Source organism: Coptis chinensis, chromosome 4, assembly GCF_015680905.1.
Source record: "Coptis chinensis isolate HL-2020 chromosome 4, ASM1568090v1, whole genome shotgun sequence".
Taxonomy (NCBI): Eukaryota; Viridiplantae; Streptophyta; class Magnoliopsida; order Ranunculales; family Ranunculaceae; genus Coptis; species Coptis chinensis.
This window is the reverse complement of record NC_141459.1, coordinates 48430379-48447452: the sequence shown is the minus strand read 5'-3', so window position 1 is coordinate 48447452 and position 17074 is coordinate 48430379. Positions and strand designations below refer to the sequence as shown.

General features: G+C 36.8%; 1 long non-coding RNA gene across 2 annotated transcripts; it reads right to left on the bottom strand.

The window, feature by feature from the left end:
• Positions 1-430: 430 nt before the first annotated feature.
• On the bottom strand, positions 431-12145 carry LOC147503799 (uncharacterized). Of its 2 annotated transcripts, XR_015192836.1 has the most exons (5): positions 8712-12145; positions 8144-8196; positions 7998-8053; positions 1511-1664; positions 431-1362 (listed from the first exon to the last, which is right to left on the bottom strand). It is a non-coding gene; the product is annotated as an uncharacterized LOC147503799 (long non-coding RNA). The 2 variants fall into 2 exon arrangements; XR_015192835.1 differs by having other exon boundaries at positions 431-1664.
• Between the last annotated feature and the right edge of the window lie 4929 nt (positions 12146-17074).

The window sequence follows — 17074 nt, the reverse complement described above, 5'->3', positions numbered from 1 at the left end:
TAGTAACCGACCTTTGCCTCCTTTATCTCACTAAAGTGGCACATTTCTGCACATAATGGACTTTGAAACCTGAAATGCATAAAACACGTAATCAGTGTTAACTCTTAATTATTACTCACATAATTGGTCTAAAAGTATAACTGTTACAGGGTTAAAACTACAGTTTTGGGCTCTTATCATATTCCTTAAGAATTCCTGCTGGGTGCCAAGGATCTTGCCACATACTTGTGTTGTTTCCATCCCCTATTAGGTGCATAGCAAAGAAAGTCGCATCACTACTAAAGGAAGGGATTTTTGTGTCACTTTTTAAGTGACACAAGAAGTCACTTTTGAAACTAATTATGAATTGTTGGATAAAGTCGATGAATTCAAGACGAACTTCATCTATTTCAGTGGTGTAACTTTTCTTGCTAGAGAACTCCAGTACCTGTTCGACGAAAATATATTATAAATATTATGAAAATGAATAATGCAGGCAATGCATTGCCTACCATATTTACACGTGCACCAATTTATAAGCTAGCTAAGACTATATGAAAAATAATGTTACTTTACAGTCACCTTCTTTTTGAGTGGTGGACCAGAATCCTCTACTAAATCTCACATAAAGTGCAATACATAATATCCACATACAATCCCCCCTTGTTGTTGTGGGCAACTACACGTAATTAATACTTGCATTAACACATACACAAATTGGAAGATATTTTGTATTGTATTCCAAAGAAACTAAACTTACTGCCACACAGTTCCAATTTGGATTTGGATTCATCTTTCTCTTTCTTTTGGACATATTTGATGTCTTGATCGCACTAAAAATGCATTTGTTTCATTCTCATTATTTTCAAGATAGAATCAAATATACAATGAAAAATACAATAAATAAAGACTACACTCATGTGTTTACTAATAATTTAAAAGATGGATCCGTGGCCCTCAAAAATCTTTTAAAGAGTCTAACCAGTACACTTCCATTGATGGTATGTGTCAAGAACCATTAAGACCCAATGCCCCCTAATAATTTAACCCACTATTTTTGTCATAGGTAGCAGCAGCATGCATGGGAGATTCACTACAAAATAGGTTATGGTGATCACAACAAAATCATGCCAGGTAGTCAAATAGAAGCATTGATAACTTACCTCAAGAACTAATCTCCTATATTTTACTCCATTCTCCTGTTAAAGAACTTGTTCATTATGAAAACAGTATGAACATTAAGGCAAGTCAGCAATGATATAGACATTTTGAGGAAGAATTTAAGTAGGAGAGTCCCACCACAATCTAGTTGAATCAATTTCAAGCCATTGGCCAATTTCATGCTTTTCCTTCCATAGCTGCACAAGCTTTATGCATGCATCCCTGTTGCAACACATAGATGGAATCATTGGTAGATTAAGTTTGAAGTCCAAACAAATGACTGCAGCCAATTTCTAATCAGTGAAAGAATAAATAGCATGACATGTTTATATCCCGAGGAGAAAAAATATATATATAAAGAAACACTTACATTAAACGGGTGGTTCCAAAGCATTCCCGAAAGATATTAAGTGTACTATGTGATCCATTTCAAAACCTGCAGCTACAACACGTGCAAATGCCATATGCCTTGTTCTTTTTGTAGCATAGTTTTTCGGGTCTCTAGTACTTTTAAGAGCTGAACTCTGATAAGATATATAACATGTGACATCCAAAAAAATGATCAGCATAAAAACAATTGCAAGTATTCTGAGATGAATACAGTGGCGACTGATGAAAGTGTGTAAGAGGTAAGACCAGACATAACTATACAAAATTGTAATGAGGCCACCCTGTACAGATTCTACCTAGGTGACAAGGCCCAAAGAACAATATCTTCAAACATATCAAATTGCTGAAGTTCCACTAAAAGTGGGGAAAAAAGGTGGTGGCTATATAATGGAAATACCAAAATACCGATATATGGTACCTGAGTTTCTAATACATATCTCTGATTTTTCAGATACATCGACACATATTTCATATGTTCCCATGCTAGGTAAAGGATTTTTTCAGACCACGACCCCCAAACACACACCTCGTTTTTTTTTCCCTCTATACAGAAGCATGTATGAATGCCAAAAAGAAGATACAATCTTGTTGGAATCTCTTGTGTATTTCTAAATACTAGTGTGTGTGTGTGCAAAGTGGAGGAGATGAACAAATAGTGTTCTCTCCACTTTAGTGCATAATAGATAGTCTTACATTGGTTATCCACCACATTTGGTCGGGTTCAGGCTTGGGCTTGGGCTTACTGTTGTGGGTAGTGGTTTGACCAATTGCCTAAACTTGTTTTGCTTTTTTCTTGAGCAGCAAGTTTTGGTGTTCTATTAGGAGTTGGTCTCTCTTCCTTTTCTATTTAGGAGACTGACCTAATCTCTATAAATAGGACTGTGAGTCCATAGAGGGGATAGACTTTAACAGATCAGAAACTCATCTCAGAGAAACAAAAACTATAACATATCCTATTCTTTTTCTCTTCTTCCTGTAGCCGCCAGAGAGAGTTATATTGTTGTTCTAGAGGGTAGTCTGTTCTAGTGCAAAGTCAGGCTGCTGTTAACCATTGAATCCTGTGAAGAAGACACCATTGTTACCTTTCTGCACCATTGGAAGGGGCGAAATCTTTCCTTAAGGACAGCCTAATCCGCGCCTTGGTTATTACCTGTTAATTCTGTCCTTCTGTCCTTGTCTACTGTTCCTTCTGTTCTACTTTAGTTGCTATGTTGATACAACTATTCTAACAATTTTAAGGAAAGAATTTTTTCGTAGTAGAACAAAGGAGAGTGCTTTAATACGGCAATCAAAAGATAAGTCTTTTACTTTGAGTTATTGTTTGTATTATTGGGTTATGACTTTAAAAAATTTCTAATAATTTCGTTTTTGTTAGGGAAACCAATTAAAGATTGAATATTTATTGATCTTTTGTGGTTTATCAAACCCTATATGGTTGTAGACCTTTCTCCTATGTTTGTGGGAGTCAAATATGAGATTTCTATCAAGAAAAACGTCAAAGTTCGTCTTTTTGACAGCTGCATCACTCGTTACGGAAACTGATGTAACTTTCAGCTCAGAGCTCGGTTTTGCAATCCGCTTCTTGTGTTGGATAGCTTATTCAAAGAGCTTTCCAGTGGTATAAGGCTTGATACCCAATTCGTCCTGAGCTGGTTCAAAATTACAGTTCTTTTGAACTGTTTTTCTAGAAGGAGGAAAATATGGTAATCCGGTTTTTCAATCGGTTAGGTATCGTATTATTTCACTCTTTGCAATTCTTTTGGTTTGATTATATGGTGATATTCTTTCCTTGAGTTTCATGCTAGTTTTTCTTAGGAGGGAAATCCCTAAGCTTAAACTTCTTTAATAACCTAGTCAACATATTATATGTGTTTATCACTAAGATATTAATTGGTTTGACTAGAAGTAGTTTGATATTAATATTCTTTGTACATATGTAGATGTATGTAGATGGTCTAAGAGAGACCTTAAGATAGTTAATATCAACCACACTCAAATCTTGGATAGTAATTATAATGTATTCAATGCATAATTGCTTACCTCTATTGAGTGTACGTGTTGTTAGACGATGGTTATAATTGTACTATTGTAAAAACACATGTTAGATGGAGTAACTTATAGCTTATATCCAATATAGCATATGTTAAAGTTGTATAGCATGCTAGTTTTAGATATTAATCATCGTGGATTTACTTTAAACTTGATGATAGTTTATTGGTAAATTTTTCTAGTTGAAGACATTAATGGGTTGAGCCATTAAATGTTGTGGTAGTACTTGAGGTCTTGTTGATAGGGTATCCTATCTTGTTTGAGCTCATGTAAAAAGAGGAGGTGAAGTCCTCAGTTGTTTTGCATATTCAGTGGCTAAATTTGTATAATATCGTATACTTTTTGTTGTGAGGGGTACAATTAAAGTTTACTTTTCCTGAACCTATGATATGATATTGATCATGTTTGGCATGAATGCATTATTTAACATAGGCATGAAGTTTAACCATGTCATATATTATTAAGTAATGAGCATCGTTTTCTACGAGAGGAAACAATATGGGAAATAATCAATATCCTCCTAAACCTAATTTAGTCAAGGAGATGTAAGGTTATGGATTGTCTTCTTAGACAATATCCTCCAGTGACTATTTTAGACAAGGAGATGTAACACTTGTGGATTGTCTTATTAGGCATTATCCTCCTATGATTATGAATAAATAGCCAAGGTGATGTACAAGTGCGTAGATTGTCTCTCTATGTAAGTTGGAATGTTGAATGATGAAAAGAAGAATGATAATGATATTATCTTGGGTAAAACCTTTTTCATCTAATTCTTCTATTCTTTACAATTTATTTGAATCACTTGTGGATTTCCTTTCATATAGATAGCATGAACATAATATGACTATGTTTAATATGATCCATAAGCATAGACTTGAGTAAAGTATATTCTTGTCATAAGAGTGCATATTATTGTTGTTGTTTCATTTAGTGTTTGTAGCGGTGTAATGTGTTTTGCATGTAAGTTTGATTAGGTTGAGTAACCATTGAACTGTGGGGGGGTGGTGACCCATATGCATGACATTGTTTTACCATAGTTCATCTCACAAGATAATTGGAAAGACACTGAACTACAAAGTATGGAAAGGTCTTGGGTCTATCCAAAAATGTTTCAAAATGTGGGGGGTGTCTTGCCAAGGCTATTGTGAATGAATCTAAAAGAAATATTTTTGAGGCCTATAACTACCTAGTAGATGTTCATTGGTGAAACTCATAATAGTGATGTTTGTTTTAGTTGTCATGCGTGATAACAATCTTGTAGATACCACACTATTATTGAATGTCTTATATGCTAATTTTATTTGAGGATGTGCTTTCTGTGAAATTGGCATAGAGTGGTTGGATGTTCTTAATGAACTATGTAAGAGGATCCCATAATTTCTGAACAAGAAATTTGGAAGACTACCAGTGAGTATATCCACCATTCACGGTGATAATGTTTATATGTTTCTTGAGGAAGATTTATTAACCTATAAGGAAGTTGTCTGTCTATGAGAAGTGTCCTTTTTTGAAGGATATAACTCCTCTAAACTGGACTCTTGTTTTATTAGGAGATCTATAGGTTGAATTGGATATTCAAGAGAAAACTAAAACGTGATAGTTGTATTGCAAAATACAAGGCTAATAATAATAGCCAAGGGGTTTCAATCAGAGATAAGATTTATACTACTTTGAAACCTTGCTCATGTAACTAGAATTTCTTCTACATAATTCTAAAGACTCTAGTTGAGTAGTTGTGCGGAACTACAATACCAAGTAGTACCAGGTGATGAGCTGAAGGTATACAATTTAGTTAAATCTTTGTATGAGTTTATTCAAGTGCCTATAAATGGCATGAGCAATTCAACAACATATTAGTGTCATATAAATGTCAAAGTACCGTTGTTGATAAAGGTGTGTCTTTTCTTTAGAGTAAAGACACACCTTTATCAACAACGGTACTTTGACATTTATATGACACTAATATGTTGTTGAATTGCTCATGCCATTTATATGTGTTAATCTCTCTTTGTTTAGATGATTTAATATCATGAGTGCTAGCATTGAGAATGTGTATGAGACAGAGAAATTCCTATTTGAAACACATAATAGATCGTCATTGAAAACGATTGTTCATTATGTTGTTAAACTCATTTTTGTAACTGCTATATTTAGTTGTCAAAATGTTGACGTTTGAATATGGTTGAAGCCCACAGCGCGTAGTAAAAATATTTTTCATTGAAAAGTATGGGTATTCTGATAATAAGCATGCGTTAACACCTTTTATGGCAAATATCCATCTTATGAAAAATAATCTACTTGTGTTTTCTCATACTAAATATGTCAATATCATTGGTAGCCTATTGTACTTGATGAATGATATATGTGAGACATGACATTGCCTACATTAATGGCATACTGAGTTGATAACCCATTGTTCTTATAAGAAACATTGGATGTATATTGTCAGTTTATCCAAGTACTATAGCGGAGCCATTGATTATGGACTTATATTTAGTAGATTTCCATCATTGTTGGAGGGTAATGTATTATAAACTGGATCCAGTAATGTTTATGTGTTTACCCTTGGTGGAAATTAAGTGTCTTGGATATTATCCAAGCTAATCGCCTTATAAAAGACATGTGATGATGTTGAGTGGGTTAGGAACCTCTTGGCAAATCTTCCCATTGGCTCTAAACAGCCTCCTGATGTGTCTATACTTTGCAACTGTCTCATTGCAATAGCTAAGACATAAAGAAATATGTGTAATGGGAAATGTATATACATAAGTTTGAGATATAACTTAATCAAGCAGCTGCTAGAGATTATGTTAGGTTGGACTTAGTTTGGCCACATGTCTGACCACACCACTTCTTTGGAGGCAAGTGGTTATACGTCGAGGGGGATGGGACTTATGCCCATATATAGGGCAACACTGACGGCAACCCTACCTATGTGATTGGAGATCCCATGAAGTAGGTTCAAAGGGAAAAACAAGTCACTTCGTCGTCCTACAGTACTATCGTCTTATTTATTTACGAGATGTCCCACCCTATGGCGAGATGGTATAGTATACTTTGTATAACTAGAATTGCAATGAGTAAGGATGAGTTATTTTACTCTTATTGGAATCCATAGTCTATTTTATAATGAGATAGTGTATTTTAATTGCAATGTACGCTTGATGGATATCCACCTACGTGAATTTAGAACTGGGTTGGTTCTTATAAGTATACGGGCAAGTACTCTAGAGCATTCATAGAACACAGGCAGCGCAAGGGCCAAAAAGTGCAACACCACAGAACAGGCATATAATGAAAGAGCAATGTTGGTGCATGTGATCTATTTTACTACAAGGGAATGTTGGTTCAAAGATTTTTTAATCCACCACTTTCACGTATTAAAAGACATGTTATCCTATGACTGGTTCAAGCCCGTAAAGCACCAGTATCTTATGCATTGTTTTTTCGATTCTCTCTGGCATTTAGTTAACCCTTTTCTTTTGTAATATCCTATTCCAAAATAGTGGGGGACTATTAGTATTTTGAAATAGTGGAGGATTGTTGGAATCTCTTGTGTATTTCTAAATACTAGTGTGTGTGTGCAAAGTGGAGGAGATGAACAAATAGTGTTCTCTCCACTTTAGTGCATAATAGATAGTCCCACATTGGTTATCCACCACATCGGATCGGGTTCAGGCTTGGGCTTGAGCTTACTGTTGTGGGTAGTGGTTTGACCAATTGCCTAAACTTGTTTTGCTTTTTTCTTGAACAGCAAGTTTTGGTGTTCTGTTAGGAGTTGGTCTCTCTTCCTTATCTATTTAGGAGACTAACCTAACCTCTATAAATAGGATTGTGAGTCCATAGAGGGAATAGACTTTAACAGATCAGAAACTCATCTCAGAAAAACAGAAACTATAACCTATCCTATTCTTCTTCTCTTCCCCGTAGAGCCGAGAGTTATATTGTCGTTCTAGAGGGTAGTCCTGCTCTAGTGCAAAGTCAGTGTTTGTTAACCATTGAATCTTGTGAGGAAGACGCCACTGTTGCCTTTCTGCACCATTGGAAGGGGCGAAATCTTTCCTTAAGGACAGCCTAATCCGTGCCTTGGGTATTACCTGTTAATTCTGTCCTTCTGTCCTTGTCTACTATTCCTTCTGTTCTACTTTAGTTGTTGTGTTGATACAACTATTCTAACAAATCTTCCTTAAACATAAGTTCTGCCTGATCAAAAAACAAACAACTCAAAGGAATGTCCACCCTCAACCATTTGGGACATTACTAAGACAAAAAACTTATCACTCTTCCCTTCAAGCCGTTCCCTATTCCTTTCTAACCAATTTATCCATAGTACTGAAAAGGGGAAAAAGCTAGACTACAAATTTTCTCCAAAAAAAGAAGGTATAGTTGTAGCAAATGATAGCACCAATATGTACTTTGAGTTTCCCTCCTGTGTGGTAGATCCATTAGCTTCAGGTGGATATGTTCCAGGCTACCATATATCCAATGAAACCAACTTCAGGGAAATTAACTAAAACAGTCATCGGTGAGAATCTTGAGAAGGCTTGTGATTCAGAAATACCTGGTATAAAACAATTGCTTTCTCTGTGTCAAAGTCATGTGTAGGTTTTACACCTGCACAACAAAAAAGAATGTAATTTCTAGTTGTGTGTGTTAGTAAAACTTGTCATTAGAACCAATGTACATGAATCATATAGATGCAAGTAATGAAAAGAAACAGAGCAAAGGAAGGTAATAAAGTTAGTTACTCCAAGGTTTTCTTTGGTTGACCACTTTGTAGTTCCTTGAAGAATAACATGCCTAACCCATACTGTACATCAGGTGGACAGTACTTTGGATTGGCTGTAACAAGTAACAACCTTTACCAACACAGTCCAAGACTCCTTCTGATGTACTTATTTCTTACTTTTTTTATTGGTATGAGATGCCACAATCAGAAACATAAAAATGAAATTACAAGCAGCTCAAACCTCAATAGCCAATAATAAACTTACATAATCAAGCAAAAATATAGAATAAACTATAACATTTTTTTATAGGAAAACAATAAAGGAAAACAAATCTATAACTTAATTTCGACTAACCCTAACAATTTAAGCTTTTTTTTAAAAAAAAGAAAAAGAATATACCTTAAACTTCTTGCGCGCGAAAGAGAGAGGGTTGGGAGGGAGAACGAGAGAAGGAGATAGCTTTGCCAGGGAGAAAGAGAGAGCGCTGGGAGAAAGACAACCACTAGTGAGAGTGACAGAGTTAGTTGGGAGGGCGAACGCAGTTAGTTCTTTTTTTTTCTCACTTTCTAATCCTAACTCTAAATCCAGCGGAATTCGATCAATGTATTTCCCTTCCAACTCTACACCCTATCTGCGAGCTTTGTTATCATATGACCATAATCCACAGATGTTAGCCTTGTAGTTATCAGTGGCAGCCCTAGGTACTTAATTGGTAGTGTACCTTCTTGAAACTCTAGTATTGCCTGAACCTCTGTTATCACATTTCACTCCATTCCTAAGCAAAACAACTTACTTTTACTCATATTTACCTCTAGTCCTGTACACTTCTTGAATAGTTTCAAGTTTTTCTTCAAGCATGTTGTTTCGACCAAATATGATAAAAACACTAAGTGATGACGAAATAGATGAATAACGTAGAGAAGTAGTGAAAAAAGTGATGATGATCGAGAGAATGATGAGACTGTACCTTTCGGTTGCCTACGTACCCAAATTATCGATGGGATCAAGTCTCAAGAACGTAGTTCTGTATGAAAAATAGTTTAGTATTTATATAGGTAGAGTAGAGACTTCTTATAGCTCAAGTATTCTTGTAGCTTAAGTAATTGTAATTGAACCTGACTCTTAATTGATGATTATCTCTTTGATATGAAACAAATCTAGACATAAATTAATGTACGTAAGTGGCAAGCCATGTGGCTAGAGTTCAGCTCTATACACATGAGTTAATAGGCCTGTACATTGATCAATGATATTGCAAATTGGGCTTTAGCCCTGTCGATTAAACGAATAAAGTGGAGACCCCTACTAATGGACGTTTGCCACGTAGGTGGGGGTCGAAACACCGCCCCCTCTTTGGCATGCGAACAAAGTTCATATGGCAAAGAAAAGAAGAAAAATAAAGGAAAAAATGGAATAATAAAAGAGTGAGTGTAATGTATAACGGAGTATCATGCGAAAGGAAATGATAGAAAAATGGACTGTCGCGAAAAATTCGTGAATTATTGTGAACAAAATAATTGGAATTTGAAAAATGTACAATAGTCTAAAATTTGTTCCCAAATATGAACACGGGTAACGTGAGATGTGGACATAAAGAAATATAAACTGATGAATAGCAAAAATTGACGTGGAGTGCAAAAATTGCACATATGGAATTGTAGGGAATAGAACACTAATACATATTAGGTGGTACGAAACAAATTGAGGAAGTGAAAAGTACATCCATGCAACTAATAATTATGTTTGCATGTGAGCAATTCCTAGTATCCTTACATAACTAGAAGATGTGCATCAGTGCATACGTGAAAATATCATAGAAAACTAGGACTCCAAAAATAAATTGGGATTGGATAAGGATTATAATCGAGTCTCCCACCTTAAGTCGGTTTGGATGGTAGAATTATATCAGGACTGAGATACCGGATCAGCGCAAGATCGGGAAAGGGAAAAACTATATAAACAGAAGGAACGTGATAATAACACTAACCAAAACCAGTAAACACCACCGTTCTACCAAAACTACTACACCATTGTGACAGGGATCATCGAGTTTCCGTACTGTGCCGTCGTTGGTTTCGAAGACGAAAAAAGGTTAGTACTGTGTTTGTTTATTTATACGGTCCTCTGGTTTCAGGTAACTCTTCTTCTCATCTTCTTCATCCCATCTTAACTATCGCACCAGTAAAACTGATCAGAAAGATCACGAAATAAACGGCTTCTTCAAAAAGCTCGCCCTGTTACTTGGATGCCTTGAAAATAACTTTTTGCATCTTGCCTGACACAGCAAGATTGGAAAGCTGCTATATAGATATACCTGGCATGTATACACAAGTTCCTTAAGGGAACCGGCAGCGAGCATGAAAACGACCAACTATCGCTATATTTCTAACGCCATGCATAAAAACACATACCTGTTTTTAGTCTACTCGTTAACAAGCAGGAACTATCTCACGCCATTAATCTCGGTATAAAAATAGATTTGGTTTGGTTTGTATATAGTTTGGAGGAAGCTCTGGAATTGAAAAAAAAAAACGAATGTGGAAGAAGAAACGCTGTGCTGGCTGCGCCAAAATTTAAAAGTGAAAATAACAAACACGATCTGGTGCGCGCCAGTAAAGGAGGGGCACTGTGCCTGTGTCGCACTGATTTGGCCCCGTGAACCCGGTTTTTGAGCTATCTGACCCTTTTTTTTATTTTTTTTTCCAGGTTGAAACGATCGTATTATACAGGCGAAAGATAATCAAGAAGAAGAAAACTCGATGACGATCGTAGACTTGGTGAGGTGGAAAGAATGTGACAAATACAACGAACACACGAAGCCGCGGCGATGGTCACTTAAAGAATTACATAAAATTTTAGTACTCGAGAGATTTGAGACGAAGTGTATGAATTTGAAATAAAAGTCGAAGAAGATGAAGTAGTAATGGCTTATTCACAATTAAGTTGCGGGAGTGCAATTCCATTGAGCAAAGAAATTGCGCAATTATTGGAGTGGTGGCAAATTGCACCGGGACAACTTCCAATTTCGTTCTGGTTAATCTTTACAAGAGCGCACCATTTACAAAATGAATTTAATAGAAGGTTCGGGGCTCAAGAATTCTTCGCGTTGATACAACTGAAAGCCATACTGACGAAAGGGTATATAAAATTTGAAGTTGAATTCAAGAATCCAAACAGAAGATTTAAAGGGTTCCCAAAATATATACCGGATGGGATAGATTTCTATATCGCTTACGAGGGAACTGGAATCCGACAGAATTTAAAGTGCCGAACAAATTTTGAGGTAAGCCAAAACATTAGTATTGAAAATTGTACTAAGAGTAAATTGTTGACTAATATGAGTTATTTTGTGTCTAACAGAAAACGCAAGCATACTACCAGAAATTGAATTGGACAAGGAAATGGAGAACAACCTTCGTTTCTTCTTTAATGAATGTTCCGACGAAAGATTGGTAGATCTGAGCTACTACGATGATATTGTTGATTTCAGAAACTATGGGGGTATCGAACGACAGCCTGATAGGTCCAGGGACACACATAGTGAAATGGAGAAGAAGAGTAAGAGACTCAGAAATGCCATATTTGGCAGCGATAGCGATAGCGATAGTGAAAAAGAAGATGGAATGGAATTAACAAAGCGAGAATTAGTGATGAGCTTGCCAAGCACAAATAGTGAATTGTACAAAAGAAAATGTTTCACAAGAAATAGGGCGAACGGAGACCAAGAGAGACAACCGACGCGACAATGTATGATGCCCCGAGGGACGAGACTACAATGCACAAAACAGCCCATACGAAATATAAGACGTTCTCAACACAAAGAAGAAAAGGTATGTACCGTAGAAAACATAGATATGTAAAAACGGCCGGGGAGATGTAATATATCGTTCTGTTTTGGTATATGCAGGAAAAAAAAATGGCGGGGAAAAGAACAAAACAGTGAGACTTGCAAAATATAGTGCAGCGAAGAACACAAAGTTGGTGAGAGAAAACAAACAGCAAAGCAAAATGCAGGAGCAAAGGATCCCACGACCAATCGGCAAGCAATCGCCGTGGGTAATACCGCCACGGAGGAAAACCACGTAACTCGTTAATGCGATAAGTTGACCATTGAATTTTATTATTGCGTTTGGATGGTAAAGAAATTTGTGTCCAACACTAATCCGATGAAATTGGTAGATGAAGCAGAGATGTTCAAGTCTGGAAGATGAAGCGAAAGTATCGCCAGGGACCACGCCAAAGGAGGGGCTCGAAAAATATCGAAAATGTGACCAAAACACGGAGAATATCGGAGAATATGATAGACCAGTGTCAATGATTTTCGACAGTATGAACCAGGTATGTCAGTATCTCTTATTAGTTATTGTGATTTTGTGATCAAATCTGAACGATTGATGAAAAGCTAGATATTTTCCTGCTGCAGGTTAAAATAGCGGTAGTATGGGCGAAAGAAATTCACGAAAAGGCCGCGAAGAAAAGTTTCGTTCCGAATGATGTCAGTGCCTCAGAAGAAATAAAGAAAGTGAAGATACTCAACCAAAAATTTGAAGAAGCAAACAAAGCGTTAAGCGGAACCAATAGAGAGTTAGAATATGAAAACAAAGACTTAATCGAGCGGACGGAAGAGGCAGAGCAGAGATCGTACGAAGAATTCAAGAAGAGCTATGAGATAACGGAAGAACACAAACGCTTAAAAACAGAGGTGACATAATTGAAAGCACTCGCGGTGACCAAAGATCAGGAACTTAAACATGCGCAAAAAGAGATAGAAAAACTTAACAAGCGAATGACAGATTTAAACAAGCGGCTCGGCCAAGATCACGTGAAAATAGCACATTGTGAATCGGCCGTAAGACAATTGATAGAGAATCTAACAGAAATGGGAGATGAACTAGAACGTGAAAAGATTAATTACAAATATTTGTACGAGTTGTATAAGCGAAAAACTGGTAAGGAACCATTGGATTTTCCCAAACCAATTATTATGTGATTATGGGAATGTAATGCCATAGAGCTACAAATTTCTTTTGATGAAAAATAAAAATAAAGTATGAGTTGTTATTGAATATTGTTGTTGTGTCAGATAACATACCTACGGAAAACTGACAATGTTGTTGATTTATGTAGTTGAAATGAAATAGAACGAGCTACCCCATGTAGAGAAAAACGCCCCTAATGCTAACTTAACTCGGCAAAATTAGTCTAAGCGAGTGTAAAAACATTCAAACTTCGACTGACAAAAAGAAACGCGGTGACTTAGTCGGATATTGTCGTAGTGATAGTAACGGACTAAGTGAGAGTAAAAGCATTCAAACTTAGACTGATGAAGCTAAATGTGGTAACTTCGTCAGATTTTGTCGTAGCGATAGTAACGAACTAAGCGAGCGTAAAAGCGTTCAAACTTAGACTGACAAAGCTAAACGCGGTAACTTCGTCAGATTTTTTCATAGCGATAATAAGGTTGCGATGGAAACATAATTATACCATTGAAACTAACAGAGTGTTGTCCGTTTTTTCGTTCAGTTTGTCTATCGAATAAAGGATGGTGACAATAAATTATGACTAATCGTAATGGCAAAACAAAATTGTCCAATGTCGTCGACGACATATTATTTACCTAAGAAGTCAACGATGCTGGAATACCGGCAAATAATGTCACGCCATTAGAAATTTTTAACGTCTAAAACATGGATCGGGGCTTCCGCTCACTTAGTCAAATAATTTGTTGCGACGAGCAAGAAACAAACACTGTCAGGGGCTGTCGGAAATAAACCAACAATGTCAAGGCCCCATTTCGCAAATGACCAAAGTTTATGGATTGGATGACGCTTAGTCGCGGAAAGTTTGACCCATATCATCTATCATGTTTTTAACAAGGCACACACTTCTCGGACAAATGCTTAACATCTTTTGGCATGTACGGCCACCAGTACCATTGGGTCATTGCTATGTGAGCGAGACTTCTCCCCCAGGAGTGTATTAAGACTTGTGCCGCTGCGATAAAGGTTTTGGTCATCGAATTTCGGAGCATCGTCAGCTGTATGATCGTCGTCGTTAGATACCGAGACATAATCAGTGTCAAGCTTATTGGAATCATCTGACAGCATAAGTGGTTAATCCAGTGTTGTCATGACAGTGACGAATTGATTTTCCACGAATAAGTATGCGATAGAATCAGGATGCCTTACATCATAACGCTGATACGACACAATACTGATAGATGCAAAATTTCATGCAATTCGTTGAATTAAGTCACGATAAACGACCGTTCTATCATCGCGAGCCGCATATTATCATTCAAAGTGGCTAGCGACTAACTTAGAATAATTAATTGTAACTTAGTCGTCCTCAGCTGAAGAGTTGTGCATATACTGCAAATAACAGTTTCGTACTCGGCCAAATATGTTTTCATTCAGCTTTAAGATGACAAAACCAAGACCGGAGCCAGACTTATTATGCAAACTATCTATGTGAATCTAACAATTAACTGATATATCCGATAAGTATTTTAAGTCATCGCCCCCGAGAAGTAATGACAATTAGAGATCATCGTGTTCCTCATCGAATAATGCATTTGACATAAGAATATCATCGATAAGAAAATCAGCCATTAGCGATACCAAAGTTTGTCTCTTTTTAACTGTAGGAGTGTCCGAGACAATGTTGTAAGCGCTAAGGTAACTTTTCCATTCTGCGACTCGATCTGTAGACATTGCGAAAAAACTTGCGCAGCGGATATTTGATCAGTATAAACTTCGACTATTCCGTCCTTGAAATAAGTTGAAGACGTCTAACAGCATGAAACAAGGCCAATGCAATTTTTTCAATGCAAGAATGCCTCCATTCAGCTGATATAAGAGTCTTACTAACAAATAATATGAGACGACAACATCATGTTCACAATGATCGTCAGCAATTGCATCGGGACCTTGAGCTCTTCTAGTATTTGTCATAACTTTTGTAGAACGTGATCGAGGGTGTTGAATAAGAACCGCAGACGGCGCCAATTATGTTTCGACCAAATATGATAAAAACACTAAGTGATGACGAAATAGATGAATAACGTAGAAAAGTAGTGAAAAAAGTGATGGTGATCGAGAGAATGATGAGACTGTACCTTTCGGTTGCCTACATACCCAAATTATCGATGGGATCAAGTCTCAAGAATGTAGTTCTGTATGAAAAATAGTTTGGTATTTATATAGGTAGAGTAGAGACTTCTTATAGCTCAAGTATTCTTGTAGCTTAAGTAATTGTAATTGAACCTGACTCTTAATTGTTGATTATCTCTTTGATATGAAACGAATCTAAACATAAATTAATGTACGTAAGTGGCAAGCCATGTGGCTAGGGTTCGAAATTTAGACACACGAGTTAACGGGCCCCAGACATTGATCAATGATATTGCAAATTGGGTTTTAGCCCTATCGATTAAACGAATAAAGTGGAGACCCCTACTAATGGACGTTTGTCACGTAGGTGGGGGTCGAAACACATGTCGCTGTACCCACTTCTCCATACATAAATGCAATTAGATCATCCGCAAAAGAGAGATGTGTTATTATCGGGTCTTTGCATTTGTAGTGTAGTCTAAACTCACCATTTCTCACCGAATGCATCATAATTTCATAAAATAAATCCATTACTAACACAAACAGGTAAGGTGACATGGGGTCACCTTGTCTTATACCCCTTCTGCCTTTGAAGAACCCATAAGGAGCCCCATTGATCATGATTGAGTAACAAGGTGTTTGTATGCACACTTTTACCCACTATATGAACCCCTCTGGAAGCCCTATTTTCTGAAGTGCAAACTCTACTGCTTCCCATCTAATTGAATCATAAGCCTTTCTCAAATCAATCTTAGCAGCACATCTAGGAGGCGCCCCACCTCTATGGTAGTTATGCAACAACTCATGTGATAACATAATATTGTCTTGAATATATCTTCCAGGAATGAAATCTGACTAGTTGTTTGCCACCACCATGTCTATAAGATTCTTCATTCTTCTAGTTAAAACTTTTGTTATGCACTTATACATTACACTGCAGCATGCAATCGGCCTGTAATCCCCCAAAGAAGTGGGACTTGTGATTTTAGGAATAAGTGTAATACAGGTAGCATTAACTTCTCCCAGCATCATACCTGATCTGAAAAAATTATGAACTGCTTTGACGAAATCATCCCCAATAATCCTCCAGGCACTTTTAAAGAAGCAAGATGAGAAGCCATCCTTCCCTGGTGCTTTATCACTATCAATATTAGCCAATGCTTCTATGATTTCATCTCTAGTAACTTCTCTCTGCAGTGCTTCCTTCTGATCATCATTTAAGTGATGCTTAGGAAGTAATGTTTCAAAAAAAAATAAGTCCACCTCTTCCATATGTTCTGGCCCATATAGCTCCTTGTAATATGCAACACATTGTTCCCCTATTACATTCAGATCTTCTATGATGTTCCCATCTGGCTTCACAAGGTAAGTTATCTTGTTGACATTTCTCCTCGCTTGAACAGACTTGAAGAAATAGGTAGTGTTATTATCTCCCGACACTATAACTTGATCTCGTGACTTATGCCTATAACAATATTCCTCTGCTGTAGCTGCATTAACATGATTTGTGATGGCACTCCTTTCTTTTCTTACCAGCTCCACCTCTGTCGGTGTATTTTGTAGCTCAGTTTGTATAACTTCCAACTCTGCTTTTGTCCTTTCCACTCGTTTTGTTACATCTCCTACATTATGTTTGTTCCATGCTATAAG